At 51.2% G+C, this 12,112-nt stretch overlaps 1 protein-coding gene across 2 annotated transcripts in view; it reads left to right on the forward strand.

Annotated features, from left to right (window-relative positions):
• Positions 1 to 1,047: 1,047 nt before the first annotated feature.
• Positions 1,048 to 12,112, forward strand: part of EEF2K (eukaryotic elongation factor 2 kinase) — a 63,651-nt gene continuing 52,586 nt past the window's right edge. Inside the window, exon 1 of one of the 2 annotated variants that reach the window (XM_079944670.1) lies at positions 1,048 to 1,372. The gene's annotated coding sequence lies outside the window, so the exon portion shown is untranslated. Of the gene's footprint in view, positions 1,373 to 1,854; positions 1,873 to 12,112 lie in introns of those variants that run through there. The other variant, XM_079944671.1, reaches the window with a different exon arrangement.

Consider the following 12,112-nt stretch of genomic DNA (forward strand, 5'->3'; position numbering starts at 1 on the left):
CACAGGCCCTGGCAGCCCCTGCCTGGCTCCTGCACTCCTCTCACCTGCGGGGGTCCTTCAAATTCCTCTCCCCTTTTTTACTACACAGAGTGACTCAGCAGACCCCAAACCAGCAGGAGCCCTGTAATATGGATAGATGCCCTTTGCCAAGAGGAAGAAGCCACCTTGTAAATCTTCTGGGCAAGCGTATCTCTATAAGCCTCAGTTTTATGATCTGCGAAGTAGCGGTACTAGCGTTGGTGTGAAGATGGAATGCGATAAATAGCTTGATAAATATTACTGTTATTACTTATATCTTTTATTTATTTATTTTTTGGCCACACCGCACTGACTGCCAGGTAAGTCCCTTACTTTTATTTCTAAAATAAGAGTTGTGAAATTTTTAAAATTTCACTAGAAAAAATATCTGGAAGAATATACTATGAACATGTTCACAGTAGTTATCATTAGTTTTATTTCCTTTTCTTCTTTATACCTTCCATATTTAGTCATTCATTTTACAGGTATTTATTAAAGCACTTACTATGTGCCAGGCTGTGCGCTGAGTTAGGAATACAGCAACGTATTACACAAATAAGAATTCCCACAGTCATAAGTGCCTGTTTTCACAAAGCAGAAATCCGGAGGGAAAAAAAAAAGCAATTTCTGATAAAAATATTGCAAGGTTATGCATAGAGACGTACAATGAGATCCGATCACTACTGATTTTGGAAAGGACTCGAATACAGGAACTAGGCGGGCATCGGAGGGAGAATGGGAAGGTGCGGTGGGCGAGGGACGGGTTAGCTGCCCCCTTTTAAATTACCCGCTGGGAGGGCGCCCCCTTCGCTGGTAGGTGCCAGGCCGGCGCCACGCGTTAGATCCGGACGCTGTGTATTCAGCCGGCTGGGGAGTCGCAGACGCAGCGCCGGGAGATCCAAGCGGCGGCTGCAGGAGCGGTGATAGTCATTGCCCGCGGCCACGTGAGCGCCGCGCCGGGCTTACGCCCGCCCGCGGCTCCGCCCCTGCCCGCAGTCTCCTGCCCCAGCCACAGCCCCAGCTCGGCGAGTGTCCGGATACGCCGTCCGAACGCCGCGCGCTGCAGCTGCCCCAGGCCAGCCGACGGTCGCCGGCGCCCTTGCCCTTGGAACGCGCCCCCTGCGCCCCGGAATCGTTCTAGCGGCTCCGTGCGCCCCTCGCGCCCCGGGATCGTTCCGGCGGCCGCCCCTGCCTCCCCGGAGCGCCAGCCCGCGCTCCCCGCTCGCCGCTCCCCGGCACTCTCGGGGGGCCCGCCCGCCCTGCACCCTGGAGCACCGGGCCTCGAGCCTCTGCCAGCTCCTCTGGATCCTCGCGGCCGTGGGCAGCGGCTGCCGTGCCTCTCCGCCCGAGACAGGTAGGTAGGGCGGCGGTTGGCCTGGGGGGCCGGGATCCGGCGCTGCAAGCCTGTGCTCCCCGGTGCAGCCGGCGCCCGGAGCGCGGAGAGTCTGGGGCTTAAAAGTGGGGCCGCAGGCGGAAGGAGAGCGTGGGGGTTAAGCTCCTCGGGTTTCAGTGTTTGCTTCTGTAAAATGGGGGAGTCGTGGCGAATATCGGCAGTGTCTATTGGTAAAATACTTGGCACGTGACGGTCGGGGAGAGGCAGCTTGGGGCCTCCGCCCGCGGCTCCCGGAGGCCCGCAGAGGGTGGGGGCAGCGCTGCCTTTCTTCCCCTGCAGGGCCGGCATCCCCCACCCCGGCCCCTGAACGAGAGGCCCAAGTTCCGGGAACCTCGAGGACCGTGTAGACGCGCCCTTGCTGCATTGTTGACTGCAGGAGTTCGGGTGTTGGCAGGCTCCGTGGACCTGTGCGCCAAGGGGCCGGGCGTTAATATGCGTGTGGCGGGGCTGGGGCCTACCGGGTGAGTCCCGGCCTAGATTCGCCGCACCCGCCTGGGGGATTGCGGGAAAGCGGCCCAGCTGCGCCCCGCGTGAGACAGATGGGCTGCTGGCAGGGGGGCGCTGCTCCGTCTGCCTTGTGGGGACGCTCTATGGGAGCCTGACTTCTGGGTCCTCGGCCCTGGAAGCTGCCTGCCTTGGGGCAGCTCAGCCAGGAAATTGTCTACCCCTCTGATTTTACAGAGGAGGAGACAGATCCAGAGTGGTCTACCGGCAGATACTAATAAGCAAGATGGACTAAGTCTGGGACTACAGAGCAAGCAGGTGGAGCTGATAATGCCCACTCGGGGGTGGGGGGTGGGGGGGGACGGAGGGTTATTGGAGAAGGCTTCCTGGAGGAGGTGATGGAAAGGATGCCAGTGGTAGGAGGTAGGGTTTAGGAGATAGAGTTTGGCAGGCGTCATCCTTCTCTGTGGCCTCCACAGCGCCTTACGGTCATTGTTTGGTCGATGCATTTATTCAGCAAATACAATAAAGCTGCTTGATGATGGGAAATTAGATGTAACATGGTGGAGATTGCCATCCTCCCTCCTCTCCTGTTCTTAAAGAGGGTGTGTCGGCTGGGATCCCAAGTTCTTATCTTTTGCAGGGGGCGGGGAAGCAGGAAGTCAGGGCCTGACCATCCCTTGAAATAGTTTCAGTTTACATATGATCACTTGTGTATGTTCTGTGATTTGCGGTGGGTGGGTATTGTGTGTGTGTGTGTGTGTGTGTGTGTGTGTGTGTGTGCGCTTTTGGTGACAGAACAGTACTTTCTGGCCGACTACTAAGGATATATCACTGATATGATTTTAAAACATTTTTAATGAATTATGTGGCAGAGATGGCTGTTGGTCACCCATGTCCTCTTCTTCTTGGGGTATCACCTGGATATATTTCCTGGGCTCCCTTACAGTTTGGTGGGCCACATGACTGAGTTTTGGCTGATGGAATGTGAGCAGAGAGAGTGTGTGCCCCCGTCAAACTTGGACCCTAAAAACCTCCCCACTTTCCTCATTTACCAGCAGAGTTGAGAGGACTCTGAGGGCCTGGAGAAGGGCAGAGCCACAAGCTGGAAGGAGCCTGGGCCTCTGAATGACTGTGGAGCAGAGCCTCTCCTTTCCCCCTCTCTGGTGGTCTGTGGCTGTCCACTGAAGAGTATGGGGCTCCAGGAAGCTCTTCGGAAGGTCTTTGGGTATGAAAGAGGCTGGCTGGCTGTGGCCTTCCCCTCAGGGTGATCTAACTGGGCTGTTCCACAGGCGAAGGGTATCTTTAGGCCTTTTTTCTCACACTGGTCAGATTCCCCAAAGAAGTCTTGTCCAGTCTTTGGCAGGATTGGCATCCAGTTGCCAGGACACTGAGAGCAGCATGGAAGAAAGCTGAGGGTCACCAGCAGAAACTTGGATTTGTTCAAGCTCATTCTCTAGGATTTACTCTTTCTGGCCCTGTTCCTAAAGCTGATACAGGAAAAGTTGATGATCGGGACTGCATTCAAAGTAATAGTGGCTGGCTGGACTGATTAAAAAATAAACATTTCTGTGTTGGGGAGATCAGTTTTGCTGACCAAGAAACTGCAGACTTAATCCCCGTGAACTGAGAATGTTCTAGAAGAAAGTGGTTATAGTGACCACCACAGGATAAAAGTAGCTTGGATTAAACTCTTGCAGGCAAGGCTGATGGGCACAAGAGGAAGGCTTCAAATGAAGGAAGGAGTGAGTCACTAACAGGCTGATGACGAAGTAGAAGATGACATTCTCTGGGTCCCCAAAGTCCCAGGGCTGTGGAACACCCAGAGAAGCATTTCAGAGGGCTGGAAAGTCAGAGGGCGGCCATTGTTCCGTTCTCCAGCTGTGATGCTTTCTGGACCTGGCAAGGACCCCACAGGCTGTGGCTGAAAGGCAGGAGGCTCAGCTGGAGAACGTTCTCTCCGCCATTGGTTCTTGAACTTTAGTGAACATTGGTACCACCTGGAGGGCTTGTTTAACCATGGCTTGCTGGGCCCACCCCCAGAGTTTTCTTTAGCAGGACTGGAGTGAGGCCCCAGAATTTGCACCTGTGACAAGTTTTCAGGTGAGGCTGCTCCTGCTGCTAGTGGTCCAAGGATCACACTTTAAAAGTGGTTTAGCAGGGCTTCCCTGGTGGCGCAGTGGTTGAGAGTCCGCCTGCCGATGCAGGGGACACGGGTTCGTGCCCCGGTCTGGGAGGATCCCACATGTTGTGGAGCGGCTGGGCCCGTGAGCCATGGCTGCTGAGCCTGCGCGTCCGGAGCCTGTGCTCCGCAATGGGAGAGGCCACGGCAGTGAGAGGCCCGCGTACTGCAAAAAAAAAAAAAAAACCCCAAAAAAAGTGGTTTAGCAAGTGATGGCTGAGTGTAAGCCCTGGATAGACCTGCACTGGCTTCAGACCCACCTCCCCCACCTTCTAGCCATGTGATTTGGGGCAAGTCACTTAACTTCTCTGTTCCTCAGTTTCCTCATCTGTAGGATGGAGCCAGTGGTGCGTCCCTCCTGGGGTTCAGGGGAGGCTTCCTAGAGGAGGTGACATCTATCTAACCTGAGACCTGAGGGATGAGCAGAGTTGGCCAGGGGACAGGTAGGGAGAGCAGGCTAGAGCATGTGCCAAGCAGATGGCACAGTGTGGGCGAGCCAAGGGAGGAGGCAACGCTTGTCCTCCAAGGAGCTGAGAGGAGTGATGGAGCGAGAGCTTTATAAGTGGTGCTGAAATGGCATGAATCTGTTCTGGGCTACATGTCTCAGGGCCGGATTGCAGTGGAGGGGAGGCTGACCAGGTCATGGCAAATGGGCCTGGGGATGGGAGGGCCTGAAAGCAGTGCAGGTTACTTCTGTCCACATCCCATTGGCTCAAATGTAGTCGCATGGCCCCACCTAGATGCAAAAGGATTTGGGCAGGGGAGAACAGATTCACAGTGGACAGTTGGCTTCTGTGCCACAGACCAGTTCTCTCACCTCTTCTTCGCCTTGCTCACTCTGCCCCACTTTGGTGGATGAGTGAATTTTATAGATGAGGAAACTGAGGTTCAGAGAGGTTAGGTAATTTGCCCAACATCACTCAGCTAGTGGCAGAGCCGGGACTTGAACACAGATCTGTTCATCCCCAAAGACTTGTTGGGCCCGATCCTGGTCTTGGCTGCTTTTTGAGGGCCTCCCCATGACCCAGGCTTTCCCACTCGGGATCTCAGCTGCGTCTCTGGGCTAAGTAACCCCCAGATGCCTTGTAATTCTAACCCGATAGTCCCTCCATTCCTCCATGCCTACAATGCTCATTATACCCGCAGAAATTGCCCACTTTTGTTCAGTTATTCATTCACGCAGCCTGCGTTTACAGGGAACCTAGTGTGTGCCAGGCATTGTGCTCTGGGCTGGTAGCTAGAAGGACTAAGACACGGCCCCTTTTGTTCCAGACGCTCACGTGGTCTGGCCACCAAGAGGCTGTATAAACACAGAGTTGCCCTGAGAAGTGAACCACACTGTCTCTCTGATCTGACCCACCAGGAGGACAGAGTATCCTGGGAACATGAGAAGGGTGCAAACGATTAAAACTTAAAATTCAAGCCCTCTTGTGCATTTTGTCAGTTGAAGCTGTAATTATATTATCGTGCTTTGTATTCTAAGATGTATTTTTCTGATTTTTAAAACAGTAAAGTAGCCTTTGCATCTTAACAGCTTTATATGAATGAAGGACAGTGAATGGCAACGATGAGCTTTAGCAGTCAATGTTGACTTGTCTCTCTGGGTCCAGCTGCGGGTTGCTGTTCTCATCAGCGAGTAAGCTAATTCCTCTGTCTCTGGTATGCGTGGGGATGTGTTTTTAAAGAGGAGATGAGGGAGGGTGGATTGGGGGAAGTCTCCTTGGAATCCACCAGAGTCATTCTAGAACAGGGTTTCTCAGCACTACTGACAGTTTGGCTGGACAGTTCTTTGTCGTGGGGTGCTGTGCTGTGCATTGTGGGATGCTGGCAGCATCCCTGGCCTCTACCCACTAGATGCCGGTTGCACTCCCAGAGGTGTGACAACGAACGGTGCCTCCAGACATTGCCAAGTGTCCCCTGAGGGGGCAAAATTACCCCACTGTTCTGGACTCTATTTGTTTCCTACTGCCACTGTAACAAATTACCACAGACTTAGTGGCTTAAAACAACACAAATTTCTTTTCTTATGGTACTGGAGATGAGAAGTTCAAAAGCCAAGGTGTCAGCAGGGCCATGTGCTTTCTGAAGGCTGTAGGGAAAATCTGTTGCCATGCTTTTCCAGTTTCTGTAGGCCACCTGCATTCCTTAGCTCGTGGCCCCTTCCTCCATCTTCCAGGCCAGCTGCATAGCATCTTCAAAATTTCTCTATGACCCCTGCTTCCATTGTCACATCTCTTCCTCTGACTCTGACCCTCCTGCCTCCTTTTTATAAGGACTCACTGGATAATCGAGGATACTGTCCCATTTCAAGATCCTTAATCACACCTGCAAAGTCGCTTTTGCCACATAAGGGAACATGTTCACAGGCTTTGGGAATTACGACGTGGGCATCTATGGAGCGGCATTATTCTGCCCGTGACATAGACTGTTGGGTCTCTGGGTATGATGGAAATGCTTACGGAGGGCCTGGGAGGAGGGAAGTGACTTAGGAATTGGGGAGTGGCGTATGGTCAGAGCGTAATAGCAGCTGGTGCTTTTGAGGACAGTTCCCTGTCAGGCCTCATGGGCCTGATCTCACTACCAATTCCAGGGGTTAGCTGTCCCCTGTTTTACAGACTGGAAACCACCCAGAGAAGCCTTTCCGGAGGGGGTAAAAATTTGAGCTGGATTTTGAAGGGAACAGAGGGGTTTGGCAGCAGGTGGGAGAGGCATGCCAGAAAGAGTGTCCTTAGGGTGCAGGGGCAGGGAAGTGAGAACTTGGTTGTGAATGGGGACTGGTTCTTGGGTGGGGACATCTGTGAATCAGTCCTTTTTCTCTGACATGAACTGTATTATTTCTTGAAATAGTTTTAATAAATGTTTATTCATGAGCACCCCCACATCCTGGGGGTATATATGTTAATAAGTCACTGACCTGAACTCTTAGCTGGAGGCTTGACTTAGTAACTCCTGATGTCACACCTTGTTACCCTCCCCACCAGCAGCAAATTAATGAAACTCAGCCTGGAAAGGTATCTGATTAGCACTTTATGAGCCCTGCTCAGTGCCAGGCGCCGTGCAGGTAGAGACTCAAGGAAGTCCCAGCCTGCCACATGGAGTCTGTTGTTTCAGGCTCCTAGCTGGGTAGCCAGGATTCAAACTGTCTCGGGCACTACACTGAGCTTTGGTTTTTGTTTCTTTTATTTTCACCAACTTTTTTTTTAATTGATGTATAACTGATTTACGATATTATAGTAGGTTCAGGTGTACAGCATAGTGATTCAGTGTTTTTACAGATTATACTCTATTAAAAGTTATTACAAATAATGGCTGTAATTCCCTGTTCTATAAATATATCCTTGTTGCTTATTTATTTTATACATAGTAGCGCATATATCTTGACTTGCCCCTCCCTTTATCCCTGTCCACACTACTTTTGGTTTCTGTATCTATGAGTCCCAGGCATGTTTGGATTCAGAATCTCAAATGACGTCATCACTGTTCATTTTTCTCTTCATCTCTTGTTCTGCTCTTCACCAAAAGTCAGCTTTGTTCTCTGGTGGCCTCAGCCCCTGTCTCAGATTAACAGCCTGCAGGAAAGGACTGACCTTCTCTTCCAGTTGCTCACGCTAAAGCCCCAGGCTTACCTGAGATTAGGCCATAGTGGTTTGACTTGAGTCACATGCCCATCTCTGAGCCAATCACTATGGCCAGGTGCCCAGTGCTGTGATTGGCTTAGTGGGGTCATGTGACACACCCCATTACCTGGGGGTGGATCCCCAACCCCATGACTGGAGAGTGGGGGAGAAGCAGATCCCCAAACAGAAACAGGTGCGTGACACGAGGTGGTCCATAAGTCACCCGGTCCATTGTGGTTGCAGTTGAAGACCATTGAGTTCTGCCGTGCTGGCCATATACTAGTGTGTGTACTGGTGGCCCAGCACAGCCCGTGTTGGCTCTGGGGTGCTGGCTCCCAGGAGTGGTGGGTGGGAGATTCCAGATCATTTCTGCATCAGGAAGGCAGCTCCTGGGGGTGAGGGGAGCCCCAAGGAGGGCCGGTGGTCACTGTGGCTTGGCCCACAGGCCTTGACCTAGGCACTGCAATCATTGTTTCCTGCCCCAGTGGCTGCCAGAGAAGCCCTTTACAGCAAGATGCAGTGAGAGCAGGGGTTCAGTGGCCAGAGCCGAAGACAGCCTGTTCCCTGAGGACCCCTGAAGAAGCTTGGCGTGGCTACTAACCAGGCGTCCAGGTCACCAGCCTGGCTGGGACCCAGGATTCAGCCCCCTTTATTGATGGTACTAAAAATGATGATGATAATTATAGTCTTAGTGCTTGTTCTGTGCCGGCACTGTCAGGTTAGTGGGGTGGGTACAACTCTGCATCCCAGGTTATAATGCGGAACCCGAGGCCAAGAGGTAAAGTCACACACCTAGTAAGTGGCAGAGTTGGGGCTTGAACTTGGGTCTGACTCAGAACTCTGCTCAGTTGCCTCTCCATAGAAATATCTTCCCAGGATGTGTCAGGGCCTGGGAGGGGAAGATGCGGATGCCTGAGTGAGGGCAGAGGAGAGCTTCTCGAGAATCCTGATGTCTTGGGAACTGGGGTTCTGCTCCTGGTCTCAGTCTCTCTGCTCACAGAGAGGCCCTCTGTGGGCCGGGCAAAGCCCAGGTTAGATGGAGATTCCTAAGAGGCTGGTATTGGAACAGGCATCATGGGGCTGAGTTATGGGCCAGTGAGGGCTCCTTGCCTGTCTAGGGGAATCCACCATCCTCCAGGTGTCCGGTCTTTATGGGCAGATGTGGAAGCAGCTACAAGTTAGGTCTCTGGATTGAGACCACAGTTTTCCTAGGCTGACGTGCCCAGGCATCAACTTGTCATAAGAGATATGATGTGACTTTTTATGACATGGGAGAGAAGGGGTACTGGACCAGATAGAATTAGCAAGTAGTAGGAAAAAAAGAAAATTATAGTCTATTATGTAAGTTTAGATAGCAAACTCTGAAGATTGTGAGTCCAGGATAATTATGGTGCCCCATGATGTAAGATAAGCTGCCCCAGGCTCTCTCTGTTTCATGGCTCTGCCATCCTCGGCACATGGCTTCCTTCTCATGAATAAATTTAGCTGCTTGAGCTCCAGCCATCACACCAGCATTCCAGCCAGCAGGAAGGAGAGAGAGCAGAAGGGTACACTCCCTCTTTTTAAAAACCATTCCCTAGATAAACAAGGTCCTACCGTATAGCACAGGGAACTATATTCAATATCCTGTGATAAGCCATAATGGAAAAGAATATGAAAAAGAATGTATGTATAACTGAATCACTTTGCTGTACAGCAGAAATTAACACAACATTGTAAATCAACTACACTTGAGTAAAATAAATTGAAAAAAAAAAAAAACCCTTCCTAAAGTTGCATAGAACCCTTCTGCTCATATCCCCTTGGCCAGAACTTGGTCACATGGTCACGCCTAATTGCAAAGTAATCTGGGAAACGTAGACCTTATTATGAGTGGCCGCATGCTTAGCTAAAAAGCAGTGGTTCTGTTATTAATAAGGAGAGAATAGCTGTCGGGGGACAGTTAGCAGGCGTTGCCACAGCTGCCTTTTCAAAGCAAATGTATGACAACTGAAAAGCCATGAAACAGATCCCCCTCACTCAGTTCTGGAAAACGTATCAAGTGCCTGCCGGGTACAAGGCACTGTGCCAACTAGGGTCACAGCTGCTTGTCTGTAGCTCATTTTGTTTCCCAGGGCCCAGGAAAATGTCAGGTCTGTGGTGGGATGTGGCCAAGGGCTGGGATTCTGGTCCTAATTCCCCTGTGAACTCCTGTGGAGCCCCAGTCAGGCCACTTTCCCGCTCAGCTCCCCTCACAAATGGGGAAGTTGGCGAGATGAACTAATTTAGTCAAGGTCACCAGTAGCACAGCTAGGATTTGCACCCTTTGGCAGCCTGGCTCCTGAGCCCGGGCTCTTAACTGCTGGGCAACACTGCCTGGAGCTCCGTAGCTGAGGCTGTGGCTCCGGCCCCTCTCCTGGCACCAGCGCAGCCCCAGAGGCCAGTAACCTGGCTGGGCTGCTGGCAGCTCCAGGCCGCCGTGTCTCTTGGTCAGCAGGGACTCTGGCCAGGGGCTGACCAGGGCAGACTAGGCATTGGGGCTGGGAGCGGCCGAGAGTGGGGAGAAGTGGGCACAGGGCCCGGGGACGATTTTGGTAACAAGCAAGATCAGGTGGCTTTGGCATCGGATCCAGGCGATGACTGTATTGCCCAGAGGGTCAGAAGCAAACTCGGAGGTTGACACCCAGAGCAGCAATTTTCACACTGAGTTGAATAATCAGTGTGGGTGGTGCATTAAAGATAAAGAGTAAAAAAGAAAGAAAAACAAGTGGAATCAAAAATAGCAGAGGGCATTGTACAAAGTAAGGCTAAGTACAGTTTCCTGAAATTTTCACTTACATTTTGTAGGTGGGTACTGGGTTAGGATATAAATATATTTCTTGCTCTGATGACTGTCAAGAAAGTGCTGAAGCCTCAGGTCTAGAAAACTGCCTCCCGATGGAAACAGCTGTTAAGAATAATTGGAATTAGTTGATTTAAAAATTTTTAAAGTTTTTTCACTTTTAAATTTTTTTTTATATTGAAAGCAACCAGCTTTGTAAAAACTTAAAACAGGGCTTCCCTGGTGGCACAGTGGTTGAGAGTCCGCCTGCCAATGCGGGGGATACGGGTTCGAGCCCCGGTCTGGGAAGATACCGCATGCCGCGGAGCAACTAAGCCCGTGCGCCACAAGTACTGAAGCCCGCGTGCCTAGAGCCTGTGCTCTGCAACAAGAGAGGCCACCGCCATGGGAGGCCCGCGCACCGCAGCGAAGAGTAGCCCCCGCTCGCTGCAACCAGAGAGGGCCAGTGCGCAGCAATGGAGACCCAATGCAGCCAAAAATAAATGAATAAATTAAAAAAAAAACACTTAAAACAGTACAGAAGTGTACAAAATGTTAAAAACTTCCCTCCACCCGCCAGCTCCCAGTCGCACTGCCCATCGCAGTGCTGGCAGCGCTCCTGTGGGCCCTTCAGGGACGTACCTTTTCTTTTAGCACAGATAGGATCACCATAATGCAACTGCTCTTGTGCAACTTGCTTTTTATTTATTTATTTTTTAATTATTATTTTTAATTATTATTTTTTTTGCTGTACGGGGGCCTCTCACTATTGTGGCCTCTCCCGTTGCGGAGCACAGGCTCCGGATGCGCAGGCCCAGCGGCCATGGCTCATGGACCCAGCTGCTCCGCAGCATGTGGGATCTTCCCGGACCGGGGCACGAACCCGTGTCCCCTGCATTGGCAGGCGGACTCTCAACCACTGCGCCACCAGGGAAGCCCGAACTTGCTTTTTAAATGTAACGGTTTTTCCTTTTCTTTTCTTTCTTTCTTTTTTTAATTATTATTTTTAATCTTTTTAAAAAACATTTATTTATTTTATTTTTGACTGCATGAGGTCTCTGTTGCTGCCTTCAGGCTTTCTCTAGTTGCAGCGAGCCGGGGCTACTCTTCTTTGTGGTGCACGGGCTTCTCATTGTGGTGGCTTCTCTTGTTGCGGAGCACGGGCTCTAGGTGTGCGGGCTTCAGTAGCTGTGGCAGGTGGGCTCAGTAGTTGTGGCTTGTGGGCTCTAGAGCGCAGGTTCAGTAGTTGTGGCACATGGGCTTAGTTGCTCCACCACAGGTGGGATCTTCCCAGACCAGTGATCGAACCCGTGTCCCTTGCATTGTCAGGTGGATTCTTAACCACTGTGCCACCAGGGAAGTCCCATGTCTTTTATTTTTTTAAACATTAGATTATTGAAGTATATTCACAAACCTACCAAACTTATTTAAAGTGGATTTAATATAGTCAGTGGTTTTTTAATGTATTAACAGAGTCATGCAACCAACACAGTCGGTTTTAGAACATTTTCATCTATACAGAAGAAACCCTTTAGTGATTGTTCCCCATTTCCCGCCGACTCTCCCCTCCCCCATCCCTAGGCAACCACTCACGTACTTTCTTATAGAGTTGCCTTCTCTGGACTTTTCATATAAATGGAATCGTTCACTATATGGTC

The sequence above is a fragment of the Stenella coeruleoalba genome (assembly GCF_951394435.1).
Source record: "Stenella coeruleoalba genome assembly, chromosome: 15".
In the NCBI taxonomy this organism is placed as follows: Eukaryota; Metazoa; Chordata; class Mammalia; order Artiodactyla; family Delphinidae; genus Stenella; species Stenella coeruleoalba.